General features: G+C 47.6%; 1 protein-coding gene across 4 annotated transcripts in view; it reads left to right on the top strand.

Moving 5' to 3' along the window:
* Window positions 1-12,587, top strand: part of SNTG1 (syntrophin gamma 1) — a 1,064,578-nt gene that overhangs the window by 639,224 nt on the left and 412,767 nt on the right. The gene's annotated exons all lie outside the window — the stretch shown is intronic.

Below are 12,587 nucleotides of genomic sequence, written 5' to 3'. Positions count from 1 at the left end.
GCAGCCAAAAATTGGGAGGCTCCACGTTGTCCCTGGATAGAGACATGCATGATGGCCTGTAAACCTGAAGTGCCCATTGTAAGGAAGTGGGTCTATTTTAGTATAGCCCTTTGCCAGAGCAGCCAAAAATTGGGAGGCTCCACGTTGTCCCTGGATAGAGACGTGCATGATGGCCTGTAAACCTGAAGTGCCCATTGTAAGGAAGTGGGTCTATTTTAGTATAGCCCTTTGCCAGGGCAGCCAAAAATTGGGAGGCTCCACGTTGTCCCTGGATAGAGACGTGCATGATGGCCTGTAAACCTGAAGTGCCCATTGTAAGGAAGTGGGTCTATTTTAGTATAGCCCTTTGCCAGGGCAGCCAAAAATTGGGAGGCTCCACGTTGTCCCTGGATAGAGACGTGCATGATGGCCTGTAAACCTGAAGTGCCCATTGTAAGGAAGTGGGTCTATTTTAGTATAGCCCTTTGCCAGGGCAGCCAAAAATTGGGAGGCTCCACGTTGTCCCTGGATAGAGACGTGCATGAGGGCCTGTAAACCTGAAGTGCCCATTGTAAGGAAGTGGGTCTATTGTAGTATAGCCCTTAGGCAGGGCAGCCAAAAATTGGGAGGCTCCACGTTGTCCCTGGGTAGAGACGTGCATGAGGGCCTCAAAACATTAAGTGTCCATTGTCAGGAAGTGGGTGTATTATAGTATAGCCCTTAGGCAGGGCAGCCAAAAATTGGGAGGCTCCACATTGTCCCTGGGTAGAGACGTGCATGAGGGCCTCAAAACATTAAGTGTCCATTGTCAGGAAGTGGGTGTATTATAGTATAGCCCTTAGGCAGGGCAGCCAAAAATTGGGAGGCTCCACATTGTCCCTGGGTAGAGACGTGCATGAGGGCCTCAAAACATTAAGTGTCCATTGTCAGGAAGTGGGTGTATTATAGTATAGCCCTTAGGCAGGGCAGCCAAAAATTGGGAGGCTCCACATTGTCCCTGGGTAGAGACGTGCATGAGGGCCTCAAAACATTAAGTGTCCATTGTCAGGAAGTGGGTGTATTATAGTATAGCCCTTAGGCAGGGCAGCCAAAAATTGGGAGGCTCCACATTGTCCCTGGGTAGAGACGTGCATGAGGGCCTCAAAACATTAAGTGTCCATTGTCAGGAAGTGGGTGTATTATAGTATAGCCCTTAGGCAGGGCAGCCAAAAATTGGGAGGCTCCACATTGTCCCTGGGTAGAGACGTGCATGAGGGCCTCAAAACATTAAGTGTCCATTGTCAGGAAGTGGGTGTATTATAGTATAGCCCTTAGGCAGGGCAGCCAAAAATTGGGAGGCTCCACATTGTCCCTGGGTAGAGACGTGCATGAGGGCCTCAAAACATTAAGTGTCCATTGTCAGGAAGTGGGTGTATTATAGTATAGCCCTTAGGCAGGGCAGCCAAAAATTTTGAGGCTCCACATTGTCCCTGGGTAGAGACGTGCATGAGGGCCTCAAAACATTGTTCCCATTGCAAAGGAGCGGGTCTCCTGTCGTTGTAATGTCCATTCTGCAAAGAATGGGCGAAAAAATTTACCACTGGGGGTATACCTGAAACAAAGGCCTAAGTATTGCAATTTGTAACGGTCATCATCATGGTGGCGCATGAGGAGAAGGAGGAGCAGTCCAGCGATTATCCAAAGTCCAGAAGTGTGTACCCATGGGTGAGTGGAGGTACATGGCAAACTTTAAATTCCGCTCTCATTTGCTGGTGGTGTGGTGAAGTCTGGCCCAATCCAACCCTTGTTCATCTTGATCAGAGTCAGCCTGTCAGCATTTTCAGTTGACAGGCGGGTGCGTTTATCTGTAATGATTCCACCTGCGGCACTAAAAACACGCTCTGACAAAATGCTAGCAGCAGGGCAGGCCAGGACTTACAAGGCGTAGAGAGCCAATTCATGCCACGTGTCCAGCTTGGATACCCAATAATTGTAAGGCACAGAGGAATGTCGGAGTACAGTTGTTCGATCTGCAAGGTACTCCTTCAGCATCTGGGCAAACTTAGGATTTCTTGTGGCACTACCCCGCACCTCAGGGGCTGTGGTACGTGAGGGGCTGAGAAAACTGTTCCACATCTTAAAGACTGTTCCCCTACCTCTGGCGGATTGGACTTGTGCCTCTCTTGGCTGTACGCCTCGGTTGTCCACTGATTCCTGACCTATGCCGCTAGCGTTTTGTGAGGGTAATGCTTTGCCTACTTCCGTGACTATGGCCTTCCGGAACTGCTGCATTTTGGTTGACCTCTCCTCCACGGGAATAAGAGACAAAAAGTTCTCCTTGTAGCGTGGGTCTAACAGTGTTACCAACCAGTAATGATTGTCGGCCAAGATGTTCTTAACGCGAGGGTCACGAGACAGGCAGCTTACCATAAAGTCAGCCATGTGCGCCAGACTCTTAACAGCCAGGACTTCAGTAGCCTGACCAACAAGATGACTGAACATGCTGTCCTCCTCCTCCTCCTCCTCCTCCTCATCTACCCTGTCCTCTGGCCAGCCACGCTGAACCGAGGATATGACTGGTGTGCATGTCATATCCTCAATTTGGCCGGAGAGTTGCTCCATGTCTTCATCCTCCTCCTCGTCATAGTCCTCCACTGCACGTTGTGAAGAGACGAGGCTGGGCTGTGTGTTATCACCCACACCCACTACTGTTTCTTGCTGCAACTCATCGCGCTCCGCCTGCAATGCATCATGTTTGTTTTTCAGCAGAGACCGTTTTAGAAGGCAGAGTAGCGGTATGGCGACGCTAATAATGGCGTCATCACCACTCACCATCTTGGTGGAGTCCTCAAAGTTTTGGAGGATGGTACATAGGTCTGACATCCATCTCCACTCCTCAGGTGTTATGTGTGGAGTTTGACCCATTTCCCGACGGCTTAGGTGATGCAGGTACTCAACAACTGCCCTCTTCTGCTCACATATCCTGACCAACATGTGCAGAGTTGAATTCCAACGCGTGGGGACATCACACACCAGTCTGTGAGCCGGAAGATGCAAACGGCGCTGAAAGCCGGCAAGGCCGGCTGAAGCAGTAGGTGACTTTCGAAAATGTGCAGACAGGCGGCGAACTTTTACCAGCAGATCAGACAGCTCTGGGTATGACTTTAGAAACCGCTGAACCACGAGGTTGAGCACATGGGCCACGCATGGAACATGTGTCAGCTGGCCTCGCCTCAAAGCCGCCACCAGGTTCCGGCCATTGTCACACACGACCTTTCCTGGCTTTAGGTTCAGAGGTGTGAGCCAGTGATCTGCCTGCTGTTTCAGAGCTGTCCACAGCTCTTCTGCATTGTGGGGTTTGTCACCTATGCAGATTAGCTTCAGCACAGCCTGTTGCCGCTTCGCCGAGGCAGTGCTGCAGTGCTTCCAGCTTGTGACTGGTGTGGAGGGTACAGTGGATGAGGATGCGCAGGAGGAGGAGGAGGCTGAAGAGCATGACATTCCGGAGCTGTAGAGTGTGGGTGAAACACTGACTGAGGTAGGGCCTGCAAACCTTGGTGTGGGAAGGACGTGTTCCGTCCCTCGCTCAGACTGGGTCCCAGCTTCCACAATATTAACCCAGTGTGCCGTCAACGAGATGTAGCGGCCTTGCCCACAAGCACTTGTCCACGTGTCTGTGGTTAGGTGGACCTTGGGTGAAACAGCGTTGTTCAGGGCACGTGTGATGTTTTGTGACACGTGGTTATGCAACGCGGGGACGGCACACCGGGAGAAATAGTGGCGGCTGGGGACCGAGTAACGTGGGACAGCTGCCGCCATCAGGTCACGGAATGCTTCTGTCTCCACCAGCCTAAAAGGCAACATTTCCAGCGCAAGCAGTCGCGAAATGTTAGCATTTAGAACTGTGGCATGTGGGGTGTTGGCAGTGTATTTGCGCCTGCATTCAAAGGTTTGCTGAATGGATAACTGAACGCTGCACTGGGACAAGGACGTGCTTGATGATGGTGTTCTTTCTGCGTAGGCAACTGCAGGTGCAGGAGTGGAGGAGGCTTGTTCGCAGGCAGCATGGACAGGGGATTGGCTCGCATGCACAACCAGCGAAGACGTAGCAGTGACATCAGCAAGCACTGCTCCTCGACTCTGTTGTACTTCCCACAAAGTCGGGTGCTTGGCTGACATGTGCCTGATCATGCTGGTGGTGGTCAGGCTGCTAGTTTTGGTACCCCTGCTGATGCTGGCACGGCAGGTGTTGCAAATGGCCTTTTTTGAATCATCTGGATCCAACTTAAAAAACTGCCAGACTTGGGAAGACCTAACATTTATACAGGCACCTTGTGTCGTCGTGTTGTTCCGGGGAACGGTTGCCTGACTTCTGCCTGGGGCCACCACCCTGCTTCTTACTGCCTGTTGTGATGCTACGCCTCCCTCCCCCTGTGCACTGCTGTCCTCGCTCTGCATATCCTCCTGCCAGGTTGGGTCAGTTACTGGATCATCCACCACGTCGTCTTCCTCTTCCGCACCCTGCTCCTCCTCCTGACTTCCTGACAATTGTGTCTCATCATCGTCCACCACTTGTTGAGACACGTTGCCAACTTCGTGAGAACGTGGCTGCTCAAATATTTGGCCATCTGTACAGACGATCTCCTCATGACCCACTTCAATATGAGCTGGCGAGAGGCCAGAATGTGTGAATGGAAACGTGAACAGCTCTTCCGAGTGTCCAAGTGTGGGATCATTAATGTCCGAGGAGGACGTGTACTCAGCCTGGTGGTAGGAAGGAGGATCAGGTTCAGAAATGTGCAGTGCAGTATCACGGCTACTGACACTTGACCGTGTGGAAGACAGAGTGTTTGTGGTGGTGCCAATCTGACTGGAAGCATTATCTGCTATCCAACTAACAACCTGTTAACACTGGTCTTGGTTCAAGAGCGGTGTACTGCTGCGGTCCCCAAGAATTTGGGACAGGACGTGCGAGCGACTAGATGTGGCCCTTTGTTGTGGCGAAATTAGAGCTTGCCCACGACCTCGGCCTCTGCCTGCACCACCATCACGTCCACTTCCTTGTTCCTTGCCAATGCCCTTGCGCATTTTGCAATGCTGTGCACTGCTGACGTGTATATTCACTACTTGTGCGTTATATCAAAGTTTCTGGAAATTGCACACAAGTGCACCTGTACGCTGCCACCAACAGGCACACACGTGCGGTTTTAAAAACCAAGCACGGACGCAATAAGAACCTAACAGGTTTTTTTGGGGAGCGACAATTACAGACAAGTCAGACACTATCTGGACTGTTTTACACTGTGTACACCAGCCCCAGATATGATGAAGGCTGGTATACGGTCACCACTACCCTGCCTGCCTGCCTGCCTGTATACTAGTACAATAGTCCTGACAAGGACTCTTTTGGTCACTAGCCTGTATTCAGACCTGGCTATACCCTGCCTGTATATAGCAACAATAGTCCTGAGAAGGACTCTGCTACTGTACTCCGACCTGGCTATACCCTGCCTGCCTGTATACAACTAGAATAGTCCTGAGAAGGACTTTTGGTCACACTGTTTGCAGCCCTGCAACTGAAAAAGCTATAAAGGGCCGCAAAGCTTTCCCTGAATCAGCGACACTCTCCCTGCACTGACTGTCTGGATAGCTGTGAGCAGAGCACAGCGCGCCGGCCGATATAAAGGCTCGGTCACGCTGTGCAGGCCGGCCAATCACTGCAATTCCACAACTAACAGGGCTGTGGCATTGCAGTGGTCTGCCAGCCAATCCCTGCATGAGGGCTGGATCTCAAAAGAGCGCCAACATGCAGAAATGAAGACCACGAGTACAGCACGAGTATCGCGAGATTACTCGGTCCCCGCCGAGCAGCCCGAGTACAGCGATACTCGTGCGAGTACCGAGTAGTTACAAGCATGCTCGCTCATCACTAGTAGTGAATGCTAGACCAGAAGACCCAGACAATAGTGAATACTGGGCTAGAGATGCAACACTACAGAAGCACAGAGAACCAGACAGCGTATAGAGAGCAGTGCCGGTAGCTGAAAGTCAACAATTTATGGAATGTGTATATATATTACACCTATTTTTATTTTAGTACATATTTAGAAGGATATGTCTCCTGACAAAATGTATTTTGTGACTTGTAATGAAAGTGATAATATTTTACCCATGATTACTGCACTTTTTTTAGTGTCAATCTATCTTGAATATAATTTTGCTTCCAGAGTACCTCTATTGATCCTCTCAGAAACCTCATGCATTTTTGGGCCGCATATTACACGTTTGAAATACTGCAACCATTTACTTCTTCCCTGGTAAGATAAAAATAGTAAGCTATGTAGATAAATAATGGGAAAGGTACATTAAAAACTATTTTTATAGGGACTTGCTAGTTAACAAAGTTTTTCATAGCAACATAGGAACTGATTCAAACAAACAATAGCGGAACTAAGGTCCAATGGGCCTGAGTGCAAAAGTTAGACCTTGGGGCCCCTGTCCCACATGTTGGGCAGATGTGAAGGCCTTTGTAGCATTGTAAATCCTTTAAAAATATACATGTTGCCCCCACCTACTCCTTCATGATATAATAATTTTCACCATCCTGTACTAATGTCCCCCATCCTGGACCTCTTTCCGGTATATATCACCAATCCTGAGTCCCTTCCTGGCATATATGTTCCCCCTCCTGGGCCCCTTACAGGTATATATGTCACTCATGCTGGTACCCCATCTTTGTATATATGTCTCGCATCTGAGTATATAAGTCCCCCATCCTGGTATATATGCCCCCCATCCTAGGCTCATCCTGGAGTACACCTCTCCCATCTTGGACCCATCCTGGTATACATGTCCCCATCCTGGGCTCCTTCTTTTTATATACAGTGTATCACTAAAGTGATTGTAAATGTTTTATTTTCACTTTTAATGGAACAACACTGAAGATATGACACTTTGACACAATGTAATGTAGTCAGTGTACAGCTTGTATAACAGTGTACATTTGCAGTGCTATTTATATAACTCAAGACACAGCCATTAATGTCAAAACCACTGGCCACAAAACTGAGTACACCCCGAAGTGAAATTGACCAAATTGTGCCCAATTAGCCATTTTCCCTTCCTTGTGTCGTGTGACTCATCAGAAAAGATGAGCGATGTTTGAGGTTCGAGGCTTTCCAATTTTATGTTCGAGTGATTTTGGGGGTGCTCGATTCGTTCGACGAACTTGAACGATTTGCTAAAAGTTTGACAGTTCGAGTTACTTTCAAGAATGGTTCGAGCACCAAAAGCATGGCTTTTCACAGTAAGTATGTGCGCACGTTGCGTATCTGCATGCGTCCTGCGTCCCCAGCACAATCCTTCTCCCTTTCCTACTCACCGATCACGGGCGCCTCGCTGCACGGCTGTCACAAATCTCCAGCGGCATTTCCTCTTTTGAAAATGGCTGCCGCTTCATTATTCAATTAGTTATTCCATGCTTTCCCCGCCCTCCGGTGCCCATGATTAGTTGCAGTCAGACACGCCCCCACGATGAGTGACAGCTATCTCACTGCAACCAATAACAGCTGCCAGCGGGCGGGGGCATATCGTGCAGTAAAATAAATAAATAATAATAATAATAAAAAAAAAATGCGGTTCCCCCATATTTGATACCAGCCAGGATAAAGCGACATGGTTGGAGGCTGGTATTGTCAGGATGGGGAGCCCACTACCCTAACAATATCACCCAGCAGCCGCCCAGAATTGCCGTATCCATTAGATGCGACAGTCCCAGGACTCTACCCAGCTCATCCCGAATTGCCATGGTGCGGTGGCAATCGGGGTAATAAGGAGTTAATCATGGCAAGCGTCTCCCCGAGATACCTTCCATGATTAAACTGTAAGTGAAAGTAAAGAAACACACACAGCGAAAAATCCTTTATTTGGAATAAAAGACAAAAAACACCTCATTTACCTTTTTATTAATCCCCAAACAACAATCCAGGTCCGAAGTAATCCACATGACACTGTCAGCTCTGCTACATGAAGATGACAGGGAGCACCGTAGAACACGAGCGCTATGTGCTCTCCACGTAGCACCTGAAGTGAATCGCGCTGTCAGTGGAGACATCAGTCTGCAATGTAGACGTCAAGATTACTAAATCTGCCTGTTTCTCATTAGAGTCAGTGGCTGAATGGTTAGAGCTCTCGCCTAAGAAGCATTCTGTCACGAGTTCCAGTCCCGGCCGCCTCGGGAAAGAATTTAATTTATTTTAAATTATAATTATTATTTATTTATAATTATAATTTAATTTACTTATGCACTGAGGGGAGGATGATGGGGGTTGTAGTGCCTGCGGTGATGATGGTGGTTGTAGTGCCTGCGTGTGTGCGGTGATGAGTGCGGTACTACCGGTGTTTGCTCACCCATCTGCCCATCCATCCATCCATCCTTGCAGCTGAACAATCTGCTTCTAGATTCTCTACTGCAGTATAGAGCTAAAGATTACAAAATCTGCCTATGCTCATTATTAGAGCCAGTGGATCAATGGTTAGAGCTCTCGCCTAAGAAGCATTAGTTCACAAGTTCAAGTGCCGGCCACCCCGGTAAATAATTTAAAATATAATTATTATTTATTTATGATTATAATTTAATTTAATTATGCACTGAGGGGAGGAGCCGAACATCAGCTGTGAGCCGTGTGACACACCTCTAAAATCGGAGCAGTTCACGGAATGAGGCTGCATTGCTCTCTCCTCTCTCTCTCTTCTCTCTCTCTCTTCTCCCTCTCTTCTCTCTCTCCTCTTCTCTCTTCTCTCTTTTCTCTCTCTCCTCTTCTCTCTCTCTTCTCTCCTCTCTCTCTCTTCTCTCTCTCTCTTCTCTCTTCTCTCTCTTCTCTCTCTCCTCTTCTCTCTCTCTTCTCTCCTCTCTCTCTCTTCTCTCTCTCTCTTCTCTCTCCCTCTCTCTTCTCTCTCCTCTCTCTTCTCTCTCCTCTCTCTTTTCTCTCTATCTCCTCTCTCTTCTCTCTCCTCATTCTCTCTCCTCTCTCTCTTCTCTCTCTTCTCTCTCTCTCTCCTCTCTCTCTTGTCTCCTCTTCTCTCTCTCCCCATCTCTTCTTTCTCTCTCTCTCTCAGACCTGGTTATTATCAGCTGATGCAGTCACCTGATGGAATCAGCTGGCACTATAAGTCAAGCAGTGAGGCTGGCTTTTTACCGCACGGCCGGCTAAACTATCAGCTGATGCTCTCGGACAGCAGTCTGCACTGAAGTGTGTAGTTTCTTTTGTTTTTTTTTGCACTGATGCATCAGCTGATTGTATAAAAGCCATTTATACACTTAGCTGCTGTGTCATGTGATTCAGGCCCTTGAACCTAACACATCATCTGATCGCTTTGCCTTCCAGCAAACCGATCAGATGATATTGGATCCGGATTGGACAGCGTGGGACCCTTGAACCAGGATTACTGCGGAGTAGGGTTCTTTATTTCAATAAAGATGGAGTCACTAATTTTGTTCTTTTTTATTTCTAATAAAAATATTTTTCTGTGTGTTGTGATTTTTTTTATCTGTACTAGAAATTCATGGTGGTCATGTCTAATATTAGCATGACACCATGAATTTCGGGCTGGGGCCAGTTGATAATATAAAGGTAGCCCTAACCCCATTATTACCCAGCCAGCCACCCGTCACCAGGGCAGCTGGAAGAGTTGGATACAGCGCCAGAAGATGGTGCTTCTATGAAAGCACCATTTTCTGGGGTGGCTGCGGACTGCAATTCGCAGCAGGGGTGCCCAGAAAGCCTGGGCACCCTGAGCTGCGGATTACAATCACCAGCTGCTTAGTTGTACTTGGGTGGGCACAAAAATTGGGCGAAGCCCACGTCATTTTTTTTAAAAAATTATTTCATGAAATTCATGAAATAATTTAAAAAAAAGAGCTTCCCTATATTTTTGGTACCCAGCCAGGTACAAATAGGCAGCTGGAGGTTGGGGGCAGCCCGTAGCTGCCTGCTGTACCTGGCTATTATACAAAAACATGGCAAAGCCCACATATTTTTTTGGGGGGGGGCAAAAAACTCCTGCATACAGTCCTGGATGGAGTATGCTGAGCCTTGTAGTTCTGCAGCTGCTGTCTGCTGCTTGTCTATATGGAGGAGAGCAGACAGCAGCTGCAGAACTACAAGGCTCAGCATGCTTCATTCACTAGTGTATGCAGGAGAGCAGACAACAGCTACAGAACTACAAGGCTCACCATCCAGTACCAAAAAAATGACGTGGGCTTCGCCATATTTTTGTATGCTAGCCAGGTACAGCGCTGCCCCCAACCCCAGCTGCCTATTTGTACCTGGCTGGAAACTAAAAAAATAGGGAAGCCCTTTTTAATTAATTCATGAATTTCATGAAACAATTAAAAAAAAAAAAAATCGACATGCGCTTCGCCCCATTTTTGTGTCCAGCCAGGTACAACTAGGCAGCTGGGGATTGGAATCCACAACACAGGTTGGCCCGAGCTTTCTGGGCCCCTCTGCTGTGAATTACAGTTTGCAGCCGCCCCAGAAAATGGCACTTTCATAGAAGCGCCATCATCTGGCGCTGCATCCAAGTCTTCCAGCAGCCCTGAAGCCGGGTGGCTTGGTGGGTAATAATGGGTTAATACTACCTTTGTTTTACTAGCTAGTATTAAGCCAGAGATTCTTAATGTCAGGCAAGTTTGACCCGGCCATTAAAAATCTCCAATAAAGGGTTAAAAAAAAGACACCACACAGAGAAAAAATACTTTAATAGAAATACACATACACACTTAGAGACTCCATGTTTATTACTCCCTCTCATCCCTCCATGATCCATGGTCTTCTGTCTTCTTTCTCCTTCAACCCATGCATCTCTGCTACATCAGACAGCACAACATGGGAGGAAGAACGCTGCTGCTCCCGTGCAGTCTGTTCACTCAGTGAGTGAGCTGAACCTGCGTGCTGTAAGCGGTGATGTCACAGCTGACAGGCGGGTTGCTATAGCAACAGTGATCTCCATTATTCACGGGCTGTGGCATCCAGTCCTTGCATGTGGGCTGATTCTGTAAAGAGCGCCCACATGCAGGAACCGGGAAGCTGACTATGTGCCAGAGCATTTTGCCGGTACCCGGAGATGCTGGAATCACCGTGCACTGGAGAGATGCACTGACAGGACCTAGCATGAAATCTAGCCATGGGACCAGTCTATAGCCAATGAGATAGTAGACACGTGACTGGTCACATGATTTTTTGACGTCACAATGGGGCCTTTCATCAGTGCTGGTTACTGGGAGGACACAGTGATGATCGGAAGGAAAAGCGGCGGGAGACAGAGTGCAGGACGCGTCGCAGGGACCTGTAAGTGTTATGGCAATGTTTATTAACTGTATATGTATAATGTGTTTTTATGTGTTTGTGTTTGCCTCCCATTGTTTTCATCAAACGTTCGTCGAACAGAGCCTTCGTTTGACGAACGGAACAGAACTCGAACGCTAGGGGGGTGGTTCATCTCTACTTATCAGTGTTACAAGTTCTCAGGGGTGAAAGGGGAGCAAGTGTGTTAAATTGGTGTTACATAGTTACATAGTTACTAAGGTTGAAAAAAGACCTACAGTTAGGTCCAGAAATATTTGGACAGTGACACAATTTTCGCGAGTTGGGCTCTGCATGCCACCACATTGGATTTGAAATGAAACCTCTACAACAGAATTCAAGTGCAGATTGTAACGTTTAATTTGAAGGTTTGAACAAAAATATCTGATAGAAATTGTAGGAATTGTACACATTTCTTTACAAACACTCCACATTTTAGGAGGTCAAAAGTAATTGGACAAATAAACCAAACCCAAAAAAAATATTTTTTTTTTCAATATTTTGTTGCGAATCCTTTGGAGGCAATCACTGCCTTAAGTCTGGAACCCATGGACATCACCAAACGCTGGGTTTCCTCCTTCTTAATGCTTTGCCAGGCCTTTACAGCCGCAGCCTTCAGGTCTTGCTTGTTTGTGGGTCTTTCCGTCTTAAGTCTGGATTTGAGCAAGTGAAATGCATGCTCAATTGGGTTAAGATCTGGTGATTGCCTTGGCCATTGCAGAATGTTCCACTTTTTTGCACTCATGAACTCCTGGGTAGCTTTGGCTGTATGCTTGGGGTCATTGTCCATCTGTACTATGAAGCGCCGTCCGATCAACTTTACGGCATTTGGCTGAATCTGGGCTGAAAGTATATCCCGGTACACTTCAGAATTCATCCGGCTACTGTTGTCTGCTGTTATGTCATCAATAAACACAAGTGACCCAGTGCCATTGAAAGCCATGCATGCCCATGCCATCACGTTGCCTCCACCATGTTTTACAGAGGATGTGGTGTGCCTTGGATCATGTGTCATTCCCTTTCTTCTCCAAACTTTTTTCTTCCCATCATTCTGGTACAGGTTGATCTTTGTCTCATCTGTCCATAGAACACTTTTCCAGAACTGAGCTGGCTTCATGAGGTGTTTTTCAGCAAATTTAACTCTGGCCTGTCTATTTTTTTAATTGATGAATGGTTTGCATCTAGATGTGAACCCTTTGTATTTACTTTCATGGAGTCTTCTCTTTACTGTTGACTTAGAGACAGATACACCTACTTCACTGA

The sequence above is a fragment of the Anomaloglossus baeobatrachus genome, chromosome 6 (genome assembly GCF_048569485.1).
Source record: "Anomaloglossus baeobatrachus isolate aAnoBae1 chromosome 6, aAnoBae1.hap1, whole genome shotgun sequence".
NCBI classification, from domain to species: Eukaryota; Metazoa; Chordata; class Amphibia; order Anura; family Aromobatidae; genus Anomaloglossus; species Anomaloglossus baeobatrachus.
Note: the sequence above shows the minus strand (reverse complement) of the source record. Positions and strands in the feature narration are given on the sequence as shown.